The sequence below is a fragment of the Styela clava genome, chromosome 5 (assembly GCF_964204865.1).
Source record: "Styela clava chromosome 5, kaStyClav1.hap1.2, whole genome shotgun sequence".
In the NCBI taxonomy this organism is placed as follows: Eukaryota; Metazoa; Chordata; class Ascidiacea; order Stolidobranchia; family Styelidae; genus Styela; species Styela clava.
This window is the reverse complement of record NC_135254.1, coordinates 18,211,661-18,232,345: the sequence shown is the minus strand read 5'-3', so window position 1 is coordinate 18,232,345 and position 20,685 is coordinate 18,211,661. Positions and strand designations below refer to the sequence as shown.

Sequence of the window (20,685 nt, the reverse complement as noted above, 5' to 3'; positions counted from 1 at the left end):
GCAGAAGTAAGGTGGCCTGGCGCTGGAAAAATAGTTTTATGATGGAATGACATTTCTATACTGGCAATAACTAACTGCATGAAAAAGGCGTAGAAATTTTACTTGATTCAAAAATGGCAGAGTGTCTTGCTGGCTTTTGTTGCATCTCTGAACGACATATGCCAATTCGAGTCCGTGACAAACCGTTTTATACAGTGGTGATCCGGTGCTATGCTCCAACAGCCGAGTGCAACGATGAAGAGATCGACGGTTTCTATGATCGGTTGGACTTGAATCAATGAATGAATCAATGCAAATCGGGCGACATCAGGATCATCATGGGCGACTTCAACGCGAAGATTGGGTGTACCCGAGACGGCAATGCAGTGGGTCCATTCGGACTAGGTGTGCGAAATGAGCGGGGGTCCTCAGGTTGAGGGGTGCAAGATAAATTATATGATTGTCATGAACACGTTATTATTTCGACATCATCCCAGAATCATTTACACCTGGAAGAGCCCTGGGGACCGTTGCCATAATCAGATTGATTTCATGTTGCTCAACAAGCGATTTAAAGGGTTCGGACGTATCCGGGTGCGGAATGCAATTCAGATCATGTTTTCATCATCATCTAGCAGAATATGACTGAAGCTGAAGAAGATCGAGCTCAAGACACCAGTCGCACTATAACAAATCAGATTGCTAAAGGCAGAGGTGACCGTACATTTGAACCCATGTACATTTGAACCCATGCGTATATCCACGGGTTCAATCTATATGCGGGTGCTAAAACCCATGGGTTAGGGTTAGTATGGGTTTAACTATCCGTGAAACAAAAAAAATTCCATAGGTGCAATAGCATACAGGTGCAATTGTCATGGGTTCAAATGTACGTGGGTTCAAATGTAATGGAACCAAAGGCAGACAATGACACGTTTCTGTTGGTGTGTGAAGGAGCAGTATGCAAATAATTAAAATACGGCGATATCCGACTGGACCTTCTTAAAGGCGGCAAGGCAAATCAAACTGAAAGTAGGAGAGCCAGAGGTAGGCCAATAATAAGGATGCTACACTAGATGTGCAGGGTGAGAGGTGTCAACAATACCAGCGGACTCGGATAAAAGGCAATGGATCAAAGCTTACGGCATCAACATGTCACGACACTAGAAGAAGAAGATGGTGCCAAACTGACAAAGGGATTATGCTCATCAGTATAATTACAAAACAGCCAAATCCTTATGATTCAATAGCCTCACGATTAATAATCATGATAAAATAGGTTACTCGGTGTTGTGAAATTGAACTCAACTATTCTTCGGAATTTTAAGTCTTTTTTTTTGTCATTGAAGTCGTCTCAATTGACATTCATATGTTAGTAGATAGTGAAGTTTATATTTAAAGCTATTCCCATGAATCACAAAAACAAGAACGAACTGAAAAAGATCAATTTCACCTATTGTACGAATTAGTTGAAATAAAAATAAAACCACAATCTTTTTTATCTGTCGTTTATGTTTATGTTTTATTTGGAGGGTATGTGAGATTTTTATGTTAGGAAAGGAATTTGTTTTACAAACACCATTTACACACATTTGTTTTACACAACTCATTAATTCCAACAAAGGTTAGTGGGTCTAGCACCAACCGTTGAAATATTTATCCTATTATAATCGCTAATATGAATATTCTATACTTATGTGAGCTATATTGTTCTAAGTAGAGAAGATAACCACGCCTGTGTGTACGAACGTTTCGGAATGAACTAGAAAATATTAAATTGAAAATATTTTTAGCTCTATAAATCGCACACTTGGATTTTGGCGAGTAAAAATGAAGAGTACCGATGAAAAGTGTCGCATGCCTAATTATAAGAAATTATCTGATTTATAAGTAAAACCTCTGTCTACTTGAAATTTTGACTTTGTGATTTTGTATTCGTTGAAAAGGATAATTAATAATTTGACACGCTTTTGAAGTACGCAAATATAGCAAATTGTCGTCAAGCTATAAATTATATCACTGAATTGAAGGTTGGTAGAAAATGATAAGAAAAGTAAAATTTAAAAAAATTAGGTAAATATTTTTAGCTTCCTAAACCGCAAACTTGAGGTATACTTATGAAAATTGCAGCTCAAATACTGAATATCAAAGTAACCATTGTGGCATGATGCCTAAATGTAAGCACAAATGTAGCTTTATAGCCTCCGAAAGGTATTGTTTAGTTTATTATGCGTTTTTATAATATAATCGTTTTGAATTGACGTAAAAACTCAATAAAAATCTGTTATCTGAGAGCGTTGTTCCGTCATGTTGCCTTTAAAATTAAGCAAACATGCTTGTATAAGAGAAAATACGAAATGAAACGTATTCCCTTTTAAATAAAATAGATAATAATTTGATCAGATAGTCACATGAGACTCAAGAGAATTCTGAAATAAATATAAATTAAAAGCCTTTGAATGACTTATTTCATCTTTGATAATGAAAACTTTTGCAACAACGACAACAACAATTTACCAAAGCGATCCGAAGGTTCACTTCGCGTCTGGGAACTTGTAATTTTGATTTTTAATGCCAATTATTTGTAATCGTGAATATGTTTATGAGCTAATTAATGTCAAGCTTTTCAGTATGCTTCGCATAAAGATAAAAATATTAGTACATTTATTGACACTGAAAATCGATAAGTATTATTTGCTTCTGACAATTCATCTTTATATGAATGGCGCGCGGTTCCCTCTTGGCGCCCGACACGTGCAGATTCTTAGGTCAGCTTTCCGCAATCACCCGTTTTAAAGTCATCTCTTTAACAAGGTCTAGAGATGTATTTGCTCACACTGCACACCCAACTTAGCATTTACAGGTTATTCAAATATACAGAAAAAGCTCAAAAAGAAGCTGAAATAACTGCGTCAAAAATTCTAAATAATGACTTGCATTGCCATCTTTGCATTGCCATTCTCTTAGACGCCTCCGTTTCACAGAGATATCGTCACGCTAATAACAGAATGGCGTAAGTCATTTTTGGCGATTTTGAGTTTTTCATAAAATAGGTATTTATGTAACGCTGCGCACCTGTCTGTTAACTCAGATTTTATTTTAAGAATTCCGAAACTCATAAAAATGGAGATTTAGTATGACATGCACATTTGTGCAATTGTTTCATCATAATAAATTATCATTGTTACCGCAGGACTATTGTGACATCACAAAAGCAAAATAACCTCGGCAAAGTATTTTCGAGTTTTTGCATCTCGGATTCTAGCTTAGCGCGTATTAATTTGAATTTTTACTACAGTATAGGAAGACGTGCACTTGTGATATTCACTGTTCGAGTCCAATTCACCTTGGTTGGCTTTTATATTGGGTGCATTGCTGTTTTATTCTTTATATTTAATCTTAGTCTTATTTTGGTGGGTGTGCAGAACGTGTTATATATATTAATGAAATATATATTTTTAAACATAAAAAATAATGTAATTGAAACTGATTAACTATTTTGGGGATTAGACATTGTAGATACTGAGAATTACATTCGTTTTTGGAATGTTTAGTTTTCAGGACTGGTGCATATAGTGCATATGCAAAATTGCGTATGTCCCCAAGTCATAGACACATTTCTGCCTAAGTCACAGTGCGCCATTATGACGTCACTTAACTGCGTCATACAAATTAACTTAAATCCGGCTATGATCAAAAAATTGAACCGTGGCAAATTATTGACTCTCAATGGCATAACAATATCATTAGGAAGTTTTTTACGTTTTTCTCGAAACTGCCAAAAATGACTTACGCATTTCGGTTATTAGCGTGACGATATATTGTATTTGTTTCATATATCTAATTATCGTGAATGGGAGAAATATAGGGTGAGGCATCTATCTGTTACATGCGACGTCAAATTTGCTCATGGGGAAATTTATTTGGCACTTACCGTTTTTGTGTTTGATAGAGAAATTGAAATACGTGGTTTTGGTCAAGAAATATCGAATCAAAATTTTCATCCGAGGTTATAGAAGGCATCCTAAGTCATTCGATTTCACGACAATATCAATCGAAATTGCTAACATGTCAGTGTATATTTCAGTATATTATCAGTATGCTTCGTGTCCAACAATATTACTTCCCTGTCGCTACATAAATATTGCGCTGCGGACATAGTCGAACTCTTCAGTAGGCCTATGCTAGGGAAAGGTTGCTAATGATGAGCTCACGACACGACATACGCTTTAGGTATAAACTGAGTATAGTCAATTGGGCCAACAGTCTCATATGGAACATCTTGTTGGATGGCTAGTGGATCAACATAGCGGTTAAGAGTTTTCAAAAATTATGGCTGCGAGTGTCTTGGTTATCCAAGCGCAATAGACAAAATATATATATATGCATATGCAAAAACCCAACAAAAATATATTCAAAAAATAAAATTAATATTAAAAATAATAATAATATCATCAATATTTACTATTATGATATTAAATAATTCAAGCTTACATATCATAGTGAAGTTTGTACCACTAACTTTCGAGCGGATATGAAGCTTTAAAGCTATAAAGTTTATGGTGTGAGGTTCATTTGTCATTATGTCGCCAAGATAATGTGAGGAAAGTACTATAATCATATGTTGATATTCAAAAATCTGTTCATATCAATGTATTTTAATCTCTAAAAATTTTGGAAACCGAATTGATTGGTTTTTTCTTTTGGATTTGGATAATAACTAGGTCCCAACTTGTGTGCGTGTGTGTATTCCCGTTCGTAAAAAAAAACAGACAATTTTTGCCTTCAAAACCACACACTTCAATTGCATCACATAAAGACTAAAAAAGCCCTCATGAAAAGTGTGTTGCGAATAATTATAAAATCATTCATGAATAAAGCGGTAATGAATAAGGAAAAAAAGGTCTGATACTTTTACCAAAAAGCTATTTAATTTGTAACAAAGCACACTTTGAAAGTGTGCAAAAATATGTATTTTTGTTATTTGCAATAAATTATGTTACTTAAGCTTAGATTAAAAAACCAAAATTAAAAGTATACAACAGATCACAAAGGATTTTTAGCTTCCCGAACCGCATACTTGACATCAAAGATGGAAAACACAGCTCACACACTGACTCAAAGAAGCAATTATGATGTGCCTAATTACAAGAACTACCGTGGCTTTATGGAAACCAAAGCTAAAATTGTCTAGATATAGTTCATAGACGAGCTAATCTAGAATATTATGCATTTCTATATTTGTGTGTGTAATTGCGGTGCAAAGTCTATCTCGATTCAAAAAATCTTAGCCAAGTGGCTGTTGTGAAAAAACAATTGAATGTAACACAAACAAGTGACCCAAGTAAAAATTGTAATACAATAATACTGATTTGTTCCCAAGACTTCCTTTCCAAAAAGAAAATGACCATTTATTCAAGAAAATTCTGAAACGAATTGCCATCAACATGTGAAAACAACGAAGTTGACAACGATGAGATCAAACCCGTGTCAGTTAACCCAAAATTTAATGAATTCATTTGAATTTAATGGAATTCTTGTTTTATATACGTTACTGTTTATTAGATATGACGTGCAAAAAGTTAATATTGTATTACAAAGAAATAATCTATTATTAAATACAAACTACAATATTATTTCGAACACAGATTGAAATAATTGTCAGAAATACTAAACAATTTTCCAAAATATTGTTACTCAGCGTCAAAATCACCTATAATAATGATAGACGAAAGATGAATTTGGAGATGATCACAATGACATACAACAGAACAGTTGGTTATTGTTTTATGGCTATTCATACAAACGTCATATTGTAGATAAATATGATGAAAAACTGACGCACATTGAATAGGAATTATGCTCATCAATTGGTAAAATTTTCAAAACTGTCAAGTCCTAATGATTCAATAGCTTCCACAATATTAATCATGATAAAATAGGTTACTCAGGACTGTTGTGGGATTCAGTCCTCGGCATTTGTGTCTTTTTATTTGTCTTCTTAATTGCATTTATATTTTAATAGATAGTGAAGTTTATATTTGAAGCTATTTTTGTGAATCATGAAGACAAGAAGGAACTGAAAAAGGTCAACTCCACATATTGTAAGGATTAGTTGAAATAAAAATAAAACTTGTCTCAAACCACAATCTTTTGATATGTCGTAGATAATTGTAGTTTGAAACAGTATAGCTATTATGGCATGTTTAATTATAGTACAAATATTGTAATTGCGGTAAGTTTAGTTTGGTTAAGTTGTCGAAAATGACAAGACATAATACCCGACCACGCGGTTGAAATGTGCTGTCGAATTATATATATATATTTAAATTGTGCATCCGAAGCATATATATCTAGATTTAATTACTCAATTTTCAGACTCAATTGAATGTTCAACTTTTCTACCGGATATGGATTCATATTATTTCTGTCTCTTTTTCGAATACCTTTTCCGGACCTCTGGAACGTATTTTTCATAATAATAAAAATTTTCCTTTCTTATACTATGTTATTTACAATAAAATATTGCAAAATTGTAAAACTTCACAAGCAACATATATTGAATATTAAAAAGAATAAACAGGATCATATGTAGACTTTGATGTTTTTAAAACATGTACTATGTAATTAAATTGTGCATAAAGTAACATGTCAAAAACGAATACCAAATTTATATCAGGCCTTTGCTCTTTATCCAGTTTATCCATTTTCCAAATTCAAAGTAAACATTATCATGATCTTTCAGGGTTGGAAGTAGGATTCAGGTATTCTGGAGTCAAAGTTTATAATAATTTTTGAACATTAATGGCCCAGGCATGTTCATTCGTATCTTTTTCGTTTATGTCAAGATCTATCAACACTGAAGGCTACAATTTAAAATCAGACATAGAAAGATAATTTCTTTTGATGAAGTTTTCTGAAACATATGATTTAAGTAATAGTGTTTAATTGCTATATAAGTCTACGAACGTTTTCTGAGAAGTAATTTGTATTCTTCGGGGTGCTAAAAATATGTGCTGAGAAACTGCTTATAAGCGCCTCAAATGTCGCTAGAGATATCATTTTTGATTAACTTTCCCAAAGAGATTACAGTAGCAAAATGGCTGTTTTAGCAATCGTTGAATATAATAGTGAAAATACGGAATGGAAAAATAGAAGACATTTCAAAGTCAATCCAATGGAAAATCTTGACGAAAATTCAAAAACTAGTGGACAGAACATGAACAAAATGAAAACTCGATTTGCTGCGAATGAATATAAACTAACATTTGGGAGGAAGCATAGTCGGATATCCATATCTAAGAACGGAAAAATGAAAAACTTGAAAAATGATCTTGGCTCAATTAAAGAATCGGAAGAACCAGTAGAATCAACATACAACACATCAAACATATGTTTGTGGGAAAAAATTGAGAAAACTCGAAGATATTTTTCAGAAATGCAAACATTTTCGACGGAATATAAAACAGATCTTCGGATAAAAATGAAAAACTCATTGCCTGTTATTAAGGAGAACGAGGAAATAAATCATGATATGGAACTAAACAAAAATAGTTACCCTTTTATTGATTGCAAGCCAGGAAGCCATTTTTATGAAAAAACTGGATATAACGTAATTATAGCTTGCTGTTGATATTTTATGAAGCTCGTATTTCATTTCAATTTATCAATTCTTTTTTAATATTATTTCGGGAGTGCAATAGTTTTTTAATAAATGAAATTAATTTTACGAATATTGTCTGTTGTCTATAGCATAAAGGATAAGGGGTAGTCGGGAGTAGTACGAGTTTGCAAAGAACAAGATGGGAGGACAAATACTTATCAGTCAGTTATTAATTATTCCGGAAAAAAACTGGAAACCGACCAAATCTTATAGAGTGTTTATTAGATAATCATTCTTATTATAGGATTTGGAAAAATCTCAAAATTATATTAGGTGGGAAAGAAGAAAATTTACTGCAATAAACGTTTCGAAAATTTACAGTCTCTATATATTTGTTTCGTGGTAACGTTGACGCCTTTCGATTAAAATAATAACTACTTTGGATTCATACATAATTGATTTCACAAAAATTCAAAATTACATAGAAAATATTGGGAAATTGTTGAGAGGTGTACATGTTATAAAACCACTACTTCCTCGTTTGTGTGAACATGGAAATATGAGGCTCAAAATTACATTTGAGCGCCATGGTGCGTAAATGGTTAGAAATGTTTTAAATAATTGGAAAGGGAAGAAGCATACGCAGAATCAGCAATACGTTTGAACGTTGTTGTACAAGCCATAATTCTTTATACTTTGACATGAATATGTATAATGATTTCTGCAGCATTTGTGTTTTGACATATTATATAAATCTTTTACAACTATCCATAAATATCGCCAAAATTCTATGCTTTTCCAATTTCTGTTAAGATTTTTCAAACATAGCTTATTCATTGGAAATGTAATTATTTGCGAAGTAATCATGATTAAATAGATAGAATCGATGTTGCAACATGTAAAGATGCCTCTTAGTTTATTCATGAACACACTTCTAAATAGAAATATGTGCAATATTAAATATAATTAAATAAGCGGCTTTATTTGGTCAATGAAGTCGCATCAAATAAAAATCATATCTAAACTTATTCTCTTGAATTAAAGAGATGAATGGAAACTCAAAAATATCAATTCTATACATAAATAAGTCGAAGAAAATTTTTCCAAAGCACAAGCTTTAGCCAGGCCGTGGAAATTTGCAATGTAAACAGTTAATTTTGTGGCGTGTTTAATCATAACTGTCACAATTGAGTTCAAAAATGTATTAGAATGGTAAGACGTATATTTTTACTTCGGATAGCTTTAAAAAGTCACCACTAATAATAAATATCTAAATATCAAAGCACGCGTTTGAAATATGCAAACAAGTTATATTTTTAAATTTAGGTAGTGGACGGTTTTTGTAGAATTTGCACGTTCCAATGATCTATGCATACATATACAATTTAGTATAAGATGGGGCAGAAATTTTGGAAAGCATCGTTATACCCACCGAATCACACTGCGTGCAAGGTACATAAAATTTGCATAATATTCCTCAGAACAGTTCAAATCAAACAATATTTAAAGTCACAACTCCAGTATCAATAATTTTATTCAGCTGTGCTGTTTCTGCTTGTATTCTTCATTTACAAACTTGTATGAGTTGTATAGGTTAATTGATCTTATCCAAATATTCATGAAGAGATATCTACCTCAAGACGTTTCATGTTTCTAAAAACTTTATCACGAGAAAAATGGTTTTATGTTTAATATAATAAACTTTAATGTAATGAAAAAATTGTGAGAAATTTTTAAACAACTTATAGAATTTTGAGTTCGAGGATTAGGTGTTCTCAGTTATTTACATTAAAAGAACAAAAGCTATTTAATTTTTTTATTGCTTTTATATCTCACAATGAACATCTAATCAAACCAATTAAGAAAACGGTCTCATGGATGCGGTATATTTTGTCTTTACATGTAACATGAAAACTTATTTGGTACTAAGCACCTAGTTCCGTTCGGAAACGTTGAAAGTAGCATTTAACCCTATTCTACTAAAAGACGTTTCCCTTTTATAATCTCTCGAATTGTCATTTATTTTGGTTATTTTGTTTTGAAATTTCAAATATTAACCGAAAGATAAAATTTCGTTTGCTTAAGAATCTTTCTTGAAAAAATCGGAGCAATATTCTAAAATATCATTAATTATTAAGCAATGATGAATTAGTTAATGATTTTCTAACATATCAAGTCGTTCCAAAAATTCCATCTGACATCTGTGATCGGTATCCCACTTGATATAGCAGTATTTGAGATGGACAAGATCAACGTATTTCTTTCTATGTTTTTGTCATAGGTTAACCTTTTTTCCATTAGATATATATTCAATAGCCTTATTCAATGATCGATACCTATAAACACGATTTGCAAACATATTTTTTTGAAACGCTTTTAACTAAAAATTTGAACAAAACGAAGTATCGTAGTATCTCCCTCACAATAGCTTTTATATTTTCTTATCTACCTCAAAACGTAATTAAAAAAATAGCTTGCTATGTATATAAAAAATTATTTTTTCTTTAAAAAAATGAGTTCTTATAACTAGAACTTGTTTAGAAAAACGCACACAACGTCCAAACAGAACATAGTATGTTGACGATATTCAGGAATATTTAAGATTTTAATATTGATTAACACCATTGATTGTTTTTATTTTTGCAACTTATCAACATACAAATTCAGCAGTAATCACAGCTAATGAGGAAGATTTCAAATCAGTTTCCTGTTGCAATATGCAGTATTGAGGCATGTACAACAATGCAATCGATGCTTTATATTTTTAGGTTGAAAAATTTAAAAAAAGCTTTAAACGAGAGACTTGCTGTCTTTTTTCTGTTTTTCAATTATTAGGCTCAAGTGTTGATAAATCTTAACATTTGTGTTTAAAACTATTTATTTCTCAGACAAACAAATTACTAATATTTCAACTTGGTCACTGTAATATTTCTTATTGTTCGCACATAAACCAGCCTATCAAAAAAATACTGAACTTATATTGGGCCTTTGCTATTTGTCAAGTTTACGCATTTGTCCAATTTGTAGGAAAATGAGCGTCATTGAAGAAAACACTGGAATAGACAGATATTCGTTATTGACCAAAACTTGGAAATCCATCTTTATCGACGGTTATCGAAATAGAAGAAATTACAAAGTCAATAAATTGGTAAAGCTCAACAAGAATTCAAAATCTAATGGACAGAACATGCACAAAATGAAATTTTCATTTGTAGCGAACGAATATGAACCAACATTTATGAGAGAGAATAGTCGGATATCCATATTTAAAAACAGAAAAATGAAAAATTTGAAAAATGATCTTTGTTCAATTAAAGAATCGGACAAACCAGTAGAATCAACATACAACATATGTCTGTGGTATAAAGATGAAAAAATTACACGATGTTTTTCAGAAACACTTTCGACGGAATATACAATCAATCTTCGGATAAAAATGAAAAATTTCATTCATGGCATCATTTATATTCACCAACTTCTATTTTATAACAGTAAATAAAAACATTCATCTTCTGTGTAAATATTTCAAATAATTTCCAAACAAAATAACAAGAAAAAATGGCACTTTGAATGAAATATAAAAATCGGATTACTACAGATGCTAATTTTCGTTTCGCCAAGTTTAATTTGAAAAGACGTGCATTTTTATCAGTATTGAGGTATGTATAAATGTTGTTGGAAATATGACTCTCAAAATTAATTGGGACAGGATAAAAATTTTCTGATGATTTATGCGCGAAAACGTAATGGTATAAGGCAGGGGTGTGCAAACTGCGGCCCGCGGGCTAAATGCGGCCCGCAAGGAAATATTGTGCGGCCCGCGGAAAAGTGCCAATTTTGAATGGTGTGCCACGAAACAAGTTTTTAGTACCTGAATGCCACTGGCATATTAGCAAAACTAGCTAGTAAAATCCTGTTGCAAAATACACAATGTTATAAAAACGCATTGCTCACTGAATTTGTTTAAGTCGGTGTTACAATAAATTTGAATAGCAATTTTCTTCAGAAATGTCTGCGTCTTAACTCACCATTTCTGAAAGAACCCCTAACATACCGTAAGAAGAATAACAAAATAAAACATTTTTTGTGCATGAAACTACTAGAAATGATATCTTAAATAAAGGTGCGACCCGCGGCTTCACCCAATTACTTGAATATGACCCTCCTGTAATAAAGGTTGCACAGCCCTGGTATAGGGCATCCGTGTGAGATATACAACGAATCAATTAGGGAACGAACATAATAACTCTAATTCTATATTTAAGTTTGTTCTATATTTATCCATAGAAATTATCCACTGACATATTGTATTGAATATTTTATTTTATTTGTTCATATTCATGTTACATTTTTAATTATTTTTTTTTATATCGATTCGTAATTTTGTGCTGGGTATTATTTTCACTAGTATTTTTTTCAATACCAACACGCAGCAAAAAACGTCGTCAAGGAAGAAGAAGTGACACTGAACGCAGCTGTGTTAAAAATGAACCATTTGAATATTAAATATTCAAATCTTTTATCATTTTCGTACAACATGAATAATTGTTATATTCAACGCTTCCGAACGTAATTGGATGATTTTTGTCGAAAATCTGATGTGTTGTAGGCAAAGTCACCACAAATAAATACCGCATCCATGCGAAGGCACTCTAATTTGTTCCATCAGGTCTTTATTCTAAAATATACAAGTAGGTAAAATTTGAAATTGTTAAATGGTAGTATGCTCTGAAGACAGAAGTGACATTTAGGGAAGCCTAATTGAGCGTTGTATATGTTATTAAACCACTACTTTCTCCATTATACGAACTTGAAAAAAGACACAAATTTTTATTTGAACGCCACGGTGCGTAAAAGTTTAGAAATGTCTTAAATAGTTTGAAAGCAAAAGAGCAAAGTCTAAAAGTAAGAATGGATTTGTATATTGTTGAACATTGCATAATTCTGTATATTTCAACACGGTACTAGTACAAATGATACCCCCTTACCAGGGGCGGATTAAGCCCCTTTGGTGCCCTAAGCACTGAAGACTTTGGTGCCCCCTCATGTGTAATTTAATTATAAAAACAATAAACCACATAAGTGTATTATCCATTAAAGATAATCACAACCAACAGTAAATAGAACAACTTTTACGAACATTTTTAGGTTTTTTAACTGTTATATATAGCCGATATATATATCGGCCGTTTACAGCCGATGTTATATATATGCAAACACGCAATATCGGGCCGATATATCGGTTGGGCTAATCCTGAGGGAGTGTGACAATAAAGATTCATGCCTCCAGTCTCAACGTGAATCGAAATACCAAAGGATACAAGTCACAACTGTAGTTTGGAATTTTACCGGTACCTAGTAGTCTACTTCAAAGTGGTTAAAGGTGCTATGTTGAAGGACCGCAAAAACTTTTGAGGAGCTCTCGCGGGCCGCAAGTCGGAGAAAACCCAAAAGTGATCAAAATATCGCGAGTTTACTTACTTTAAATTTAATAAACAACGAGAGTTCACCGTTCTAATCAGACTATTATCATGTTGCATGGGTGGCGTTCTTTTAAAGAAGATATATAAAGCCTTCGGTTATTTTAAAGTTAATTACCGTTGTATTTTGCGCATCTCGCGTTTAATGTCGCTTCAAATTATATTCTTTCGTGACAGATATTACTCACACTATGTGATGGGCAAGAAAATACATTTCCGCCGTGTTCTCTTATGTCATCTTTCTTGCGACACTCATTTTATTACGAATTGTTATGTTGAGTAGTTTAAAAACTTGCAGCGTAAGCAAGCTTAGTGACATCGTCAAATACCAACCAAGTTCGTCTCAGTTGGTATTTCGGGGCCTAACTGAAAAAAAAACTGAATTACGCAGCGTTAAGTCGGCTCTGCGTTTCGTCACTACTGTCACATGGCCGACGCTTGTAAACAGAGGAGTGTTTTTACTAAAATAAAGGCACAAAGCGTTAGAAAAAGGGTTTGAATTTCGGGATCCCAACCCCAGTTGGAATATCTAAAAAAAAAAAAAACGTTACTCCATTAGATACAAATATACGCTAAAATTGTTCTGTGAGCCGCACGGAATGTATCAGCATGACAGAGTTTGGACCACCATGGTCTACCTTATCAAGAAACTCCCGACTTTGCTGACCAATATATCGTTGAAATGCGATCGTGGAACCGCCACATAGTGTAAATAGTTCATTGGTCCAATTGTTGAAGAGAATAAAAAAATTTTGAAAGTAAAAATGCAGCAACAAGGTGAATACTAGAAAGAAAAAAACGACAACAACAAATTAAGGAAACGACTCACAGGCCCATTTCGTGTCCAATAAATAAGTTTCAGTGTTCATTTTTAGTAAAGAAGGTTAATATGATACGTGAAGACAAAAAATAAACGAACATTTTGAAGTTTGACTCGCCTGGTGAACTAGTAATATTTTAATAAATACCGATAAACTATATAAAATTCTGCTTAGGTGCCCTGAGCACTGAAGACTTTGGTGCCCCCTCATGTGTAATTTAAATATAAAAACAATAAACCACATAAGTGTATTATCCATTAAAGATAATCACAACCAACAGTAAATAGAACAACTTTTACGAACATTTTTAGGTTTTTTAACTGTTATATATAGCCGATATATATATCGGCCGTTTACAGCCGATGTTATATATATGCAAACACGCAATATCGGGCCGATATATCGGTTGGGCTAATCCTGAGGGAGTGTGACAATAAAGATTCATGCCTTCAGTCTCAACGTGAATCGAAATACCAAAGGATACAAGTCACAACTGTAGTTTGGAATTTTACCGGTACCTAGTAGTCTACTTCAAAGTGGTTCAAGGTGCTATGTTGAAGGACCGCAAAAACTTTTGAGGAGCTCTCGCGGGCCGCAAGTCGGAGAAAACCCAAAAGTGATCAAAATATCGCGAGTTTACTTACTTTAAATTTAATAAACAACGAGAGTTCACCGTTCTAATCAGACTATTATCATGTTGCATGGGTGGCGTTCTTTTAAAGAAGATATATAAAGCCTTCGGTTATTTTAAAGTTAATTACCGTTGTATTTTGCGCATCTCGCGTTTAATGTCGCTTCAAATTATATTCTTTCGTGACAGATATTACTCACACTATGTGATGGGCAAGAAAATACATTTCCGCCGTGTTCTCTTATGTCATCTTTCTTGCGACACTCATTTTATTACGAATTGTTATGTTGAGTAGTTTAAAAACTTGCAGCGTAAGCAAGCTTAGTGACATCGTCAAATACCAACCAAGTTCGTCTCAGTTGGTATTTCGGGGCCTAACTGAAAAAAAAAACTGAATTACGCAGCGTTAAGTCGGCTCTGCGTTTCGTCACTACTGTCACATGGCCGACGCTTGTAAACAGAGGAGTGTTTTTACTAAAATAAAGGCACAAAGCGTTAGAAAAAGGGTTTGAATTTCGGGATCCCAACCCCAGTTGGAATATCTAAAAAAAAAAAAAACGTTACTCCATTAGATACAAATATACGCTAAAATTGTTCTGTGAGCCGCACGGAATGTATCAGCATGACAGAGTTTGGACCACCATGGTCTACCTTATCAAGAAACTCCCGACTTTGCTGACCAATATATCGTTGAAATGCGATCGTGGAACCGCCACATAGTGTAAATAGTTCATTGGTCCAATTGTTGAAGAGAATAAAAAAATTTTGAAAGTAAAAATGCAGCAACAAGGTGAATACTAGAGAGAAAAAAACGACAACAACAAATTAAGGAAACGACTCACAGGCCCATTTCGTGTCCAATAAATAAGTTTCAGTGTTCATTTTTAGTAAAGAAGGTTAATATGATACGTGAAGACAAAAAATAAACGAACATTTTGAAGTTTGACTCGCCTGGTGAACTAGTAATATTTTAATAAATACCGATAAACTATATAAAATTCTGCTTAGGTGCCCTGAGCACTGAAGACTTTGGTGCCCCCTCATGTGTAATTTAAATATAAAAACAATAAACCACATAAGTGTATTATCCATTAAAGATAATCACAACCAACAGTAAATAGAACAACTTTTACGAACATTTTTAGGTTTTTTAACTGTTATATATAGCCGATATATATATCGGCCGTTTACAGCCGATGTTATATATATGCAAACACGCAATATCGGGCCGATATATCGGTTGGGCTAATCCTGAGGGAGTGTGACAATAAAGATTCATGCTTTCAGTCTCAACGTGAATCGAAATACCAAAGGATACAAGTCACAACTGTAGTTTGGAATTTTACCGGTACCTAGTAGTCTACTTCAAAGTGGTTCAAGGTGCTATGTTGAAGGACCGCAAAAACTTTTGAGGAGCTCTCGCGGGCCGCAAGTCGGAGAAAACCCAAAAGTGATCAAAATATCGCGAGTTTACTTACTTTAAATTTAATAAACAACGAGAGTTCACCGTTCTAATCAGACTATTATCATGTTGCATGGGTGGCGTTCTTTTAAAGAAGATATATAAAGCCTTCGGTTATTTTAAAGTTAATTACCGTTGTATTTTGCGCATCTCGCGTTTAATGTCGCTTCAAATTATATTCTTTCGTGACAGATATTACTCACACTATGTGATGGGCAAGAAAATACATTTCCGCCGTGTTCTCTTATGTCATCTTTCTTGCGACACTCATTTTATTACGAATTGTTATGTTGAGTAGTTTAAAAACTTGCAGCGTAAGCAAGCTTAGTGACATCGTCAAATACCAACCAAGTTCGTCTCAGTTGGTATTTCGGGGCCTAACTGAAAAAAAAAACTGGATTACGCAGCGTTAAGTCGGCTCTGCGTTTCGTCACTACTGTCACATGGCCGACGCTTGTAAACAGAGGAGTGTTTTTACTAAAATAAAGGCACAAAGCGTTAGAAAAAGGGTTTGAATTTCGGGATCCCAACCCCAGTTGGAATATCTAAAAAAAAAAAAAACGTTACTCCATTAGATACAAATATACGCTAAAATTGTTCTGTGAGCCGCACGGAATGTATCAGCATGACAGAGTTTGGACCACCATGGTCTACCTTATCAAGAAACTCCCGACTTTGCTGACCAATATATCGTTGAAATGCGATCGTGGAACCGCCACATAGTGTAAATAGTTCATTGGTCCAATTGTTGAAGAGAATAAAAAAATTTTGAAAGTAAAAATGCAGCAATAAGGTAAATACTAGAAAGAAAAAAACAACAACAACAAATTAAGGAAACCACTCACAGGCCCATTTCGTGTCCAATAAATAAGTTTCAGTGTTCATTTTTAGTAAAGAAGGTTAATATGATACGTGAAGACAAAAAATAAACGAACATTTTGAAGTTTGACTCGCCTGGTGAACTAGTAATATTTTAATAAATACCGATAAACTATATAAAATTCTGCTTAGGTGCCCTAAGCACTGAAGACTTTGGTGCCCCCTCATGTGTAATTTAAATATAAAAACAATAAACCACATAAGTGTATTATCCATTAAAGATAATCACAACCAACAGTAAATAGAACAACTTTTACGAACATTTTTAGGTTTTTTAACTGTTATATATAGCCGATATATATATCGGCCGTTTACAGCCGATGTTATATATATGCAAACACGCAATATCGGGCCGATATATCGGTTGGGCTAATCCTGAGGGAGTGTGACAATAAAGATTCATGCCTCCAGTCTCAACGTGAATCGAAATACCAAAGGATACAAGTCACAACTGTAGTTTGGAATTTTACCGGTACCTAGTAGTCTACTTCAAAGTGGTTCAAGGTGCTATGTTGAAGGACCGCAAAAACTTTTGAGGAGCTCTCGCGGGCCGCAAGTCGGAGAAAACCCAAAAGTGATCAAAATATCGCGAGTTTACTTACTTTAAATTTAATAAACAACGAGAGTTCACCGTTCTAATCAGACTATTATCATGTTGCATGGGTGGCGTTCTTTTAAAGAAGATATATAAAGCCTTCGGTTATTTTAAAGTTAATTACCGTTGTATTTTGCGCATCTCGCGTTTAATGTCGCTTCAAATTATATTCTTTCGTGACAGATATTACTCACACTATGTGATGGGCAAGAAAATACATTTCCGCCGTGTTCTCTTATGTCATCTTTCTTGCGACACTCATTTTATTACGAATTGTTATGTTGAGTAGTTTAAAAACTTGCAGCGTAAGCAAGCTTAGTGACATCGTCAAATACCAACCAAGTTCGTCTCAGTTGGTGTTTCGGGGCCTAACTGAAAAAAAAACTGGATTACGCAGCGTTAAGTCGGCTCTGCGTTTCGTCACTACTGTCACATGGCCGACGCTTGTAAACAGAGGAGTGTTTTTACTAAAATAAAGGCACAAAGCGTTAGAAAAAGGGTTTGAATTTCGGGATCCCAACCCCAGTTGGAATATCTAAAAAAAAAAAAAAACGTTACTCCATTAGATACAAATATACGCTAAAATTGTTCTGTGAGCCGCACGGAATGTATCAGCATGACAGAGTTTGGACCACCCTGGTCTACCTTATCAAGAAACTCCCGACTTTGCTGACCAATATATCGTTGAAATGCGATCGTGGAACCGCCACATAGTGTAAATAGTTCATTGGTCCAATTGTTGAAGAGAATAAAAAAATTTTGAAAGTAAAAATGCAGCAACAAGGTGAATACTAGAAAGAAAAAAACAACAACAACAAATTAGGGAAACGACTCACAGGCCCATTTCGTGTCCAATAAATAAGTTTCAGTGTTCATTTTTAGTAAAGAAGGTTAATATGATACGTGAAGACAAAAAATAAGCGAACATTTTGAAGTTTGACTCGCCTGGTGAACTAGTAATATTTTAATAAATACCGATAAACTATATAAAATTCTGCTCTAAAATTTCTGTGGTGCCCCTCTTTGCTTGGTGCCCTAAGCACGTGCTTATATTGTTTAATGGTTAATCCGGCGCTGCTTAGAGTAATTAAAGTATTCCTGGCGCCAAGAAGATCTTCCGCTGTTGGGTATATGATGTTGGTGTATACACTCCGATTCATCGAATACCTGAAAAATTTGAGACTATTTTATAAATAGCGTTGTATTTCGAAAATAATTATCATAGTGAATATTGGTATGAACTAATCACGGCGCCACGGTTTCAGTTTTGAGACCTTATTTTACACACTTTGGAGTTATTTCATTTTATATAATTATGGAAATATTTATTTTGTGCTAAAAAAGTACTATAGTTTTATTTTATTAAATGCGTTTGATGTTTCCTGAAGCGGTTACTTAATAAATAAGATCTTCGCCCAAGTTCCTAAACTTGCGGTTGTATGCAAAGTAAAAGTTAATTTGTTTCCTGCACTTGTTACACTTCAAAAATTACCTTCAAATTTATTACAATCAACAGTCAGGATAAATGTTGAATAATCTGATGCAAACACAATCTTCTTGTTGCCATTTTCATAGGACTCAGCAGTGATAATAAACACATAAATTTAGCAAATGTTTGTGTTACAAGTGGTCACAGTCGAAAGTAATTTTTACTTACAGTATACAAATATTGAAGGGATTACATCATAAACAAGAGAGCTATGCTCAAATATATAGACACGTTACGCTGAAATTCACTGTGGTACGGTACGGTAACCTTCCAGCAGGCTTGACCACGGAACCTGTTCGTTGATCAAGTGATCGATATATGTTTGCGGAATCGCCACATGGTGGCAAATTCTGATGACGTCATAGCCCAAAATAAAAACGTATCTCATAAAGCTCACAAGAATATTTGAAATTAATAAAAGTAATAGCCTTCTAGAAAAAAAAATTCCATCATTAACTACTGAAAATTTCAAAGCAATTGGTCCAGTAATGAAAGAGAAAAGCGACTTTTTTAAAAACGTGTCAAAGAACAAGAACAGGAACAATAAGAACAACGACTATATTGCGGAAACTGGCTGTAATCCAATCACAATGTTTGGTTGCATTAAAAAGTACTCCTATTATAGCGTTACAATCCCAGTGTAACGAAATGCCTTTACATATTATACATTATAGAAAATGTCTACATTACAAATGCAGAATGATTCCTCATAATAGCGAAATTACAGCACAATTATTCAAACAGTCGTGGGAAGAATATTTTCCTGGTAAACCGTCATTTGCAACGTTTATTATGAAAACAACCAACAGCTTTTTTACCGACTTCTTTGTTGCAAAAGATGGCAATTTCAAGATTCCTCCCTGGATAATGAAGCCACCGCAAATTGATACATCGTTAACGATTTATGGTACAACATGTTCACCAACAATACTTCAAACGTCATTTCTTGACCATATACACGAAAACTATCGAGACTATGTACAAGTATTTACTGACGGTTCGAAAAATCCATTTGGCGTAGGTGCTGCATATTATGTGCCTCAAGCGAAAGTAGAGAAAAAACTGAAATTACATCATAAAAAGTATTAATATTCCGTGGCGAAAAAAGTTTGGGAAGCGCTAGCTTAGATTAGGGATGGTGGGAAGAAGCCGCCAGCAATCATCTGGTACTAAATTATCCCCTACTGGATTTGAACCTGCGAATCTAAGCGGGGTAATCTTAGGTTAGAAATCAAGCGTAGTCCTAAGGCACAATGCGCCACTCAACGCGAACGTAGTCAACTGCAGTGCACTGGCTGACATAGATACTAAACACATTAATATACGTCTATACCCTTACGCTGGATGACGAAATCTCAGGATTGTTCTTTATGGCCGTACATACCTGTATCATATTCGCTTTTTACCAAGAGGTCTACTGTAGAGACAGACTCAAAGTGCTTCATACAGAACTAGAGTCTCCGTTAACTATTAGTTTACTCAAAATGACATTAATAAAATTTAAGAAGCAACAAATACATCCGAGTTATTAAAGAGTAATTTCAAATCACTCATTAATATTAATCGGTAAGTAAAAATTTGTTTTTGTTACGCTCTTATTGTGGGACTCCGTAAATAACAGTCTACCTCTTCACGAGCTCCATAACACCAAATATGTGAATCAGTCGATGCCATCGGTATGCACTTGTCTTGAGCAGTCAATTACCGTATTTACTTCACATAGAACCGTGATTAATGCTGTTGCTG

The 20,685-nt window shown here is 33.9% G+C and overlaps 1 long non-coding RNA gene across 2 annotated transcripts; it reads right to left on the bottom strand.

The window, feature by feature from the left end:
- Window positions 1–12,146: 12,146 nt before the first annotated feature.
- Window positions 12,147–20,654, bottom strand: LOC144423052 (uncharacterized). Of its 2 annotated transcripts, XR_013475537.1 has the most exons (3): window positions 20,566–20,654; window positions 18,426–18,617; window positions 12,147–12,260 (listed from the first exon to the last, which is right to left on the bottom strand). It is a non-coding gene; the product is annotated as an uncharacterized LOC144423052 (long non-coding RNA). The 2 variants fall into 2 exon arrangements; XR_013475538.1 differs by lacking the exons at window positions 12,147–12,260; window positions 20,566–20,654 and adding an exon at window positions 18,943–19,330 and having other exon boundaries at window positions 17,840–18,617.
- Window positions 20,655–20,685: the final 31 nt, after the last annotated feature.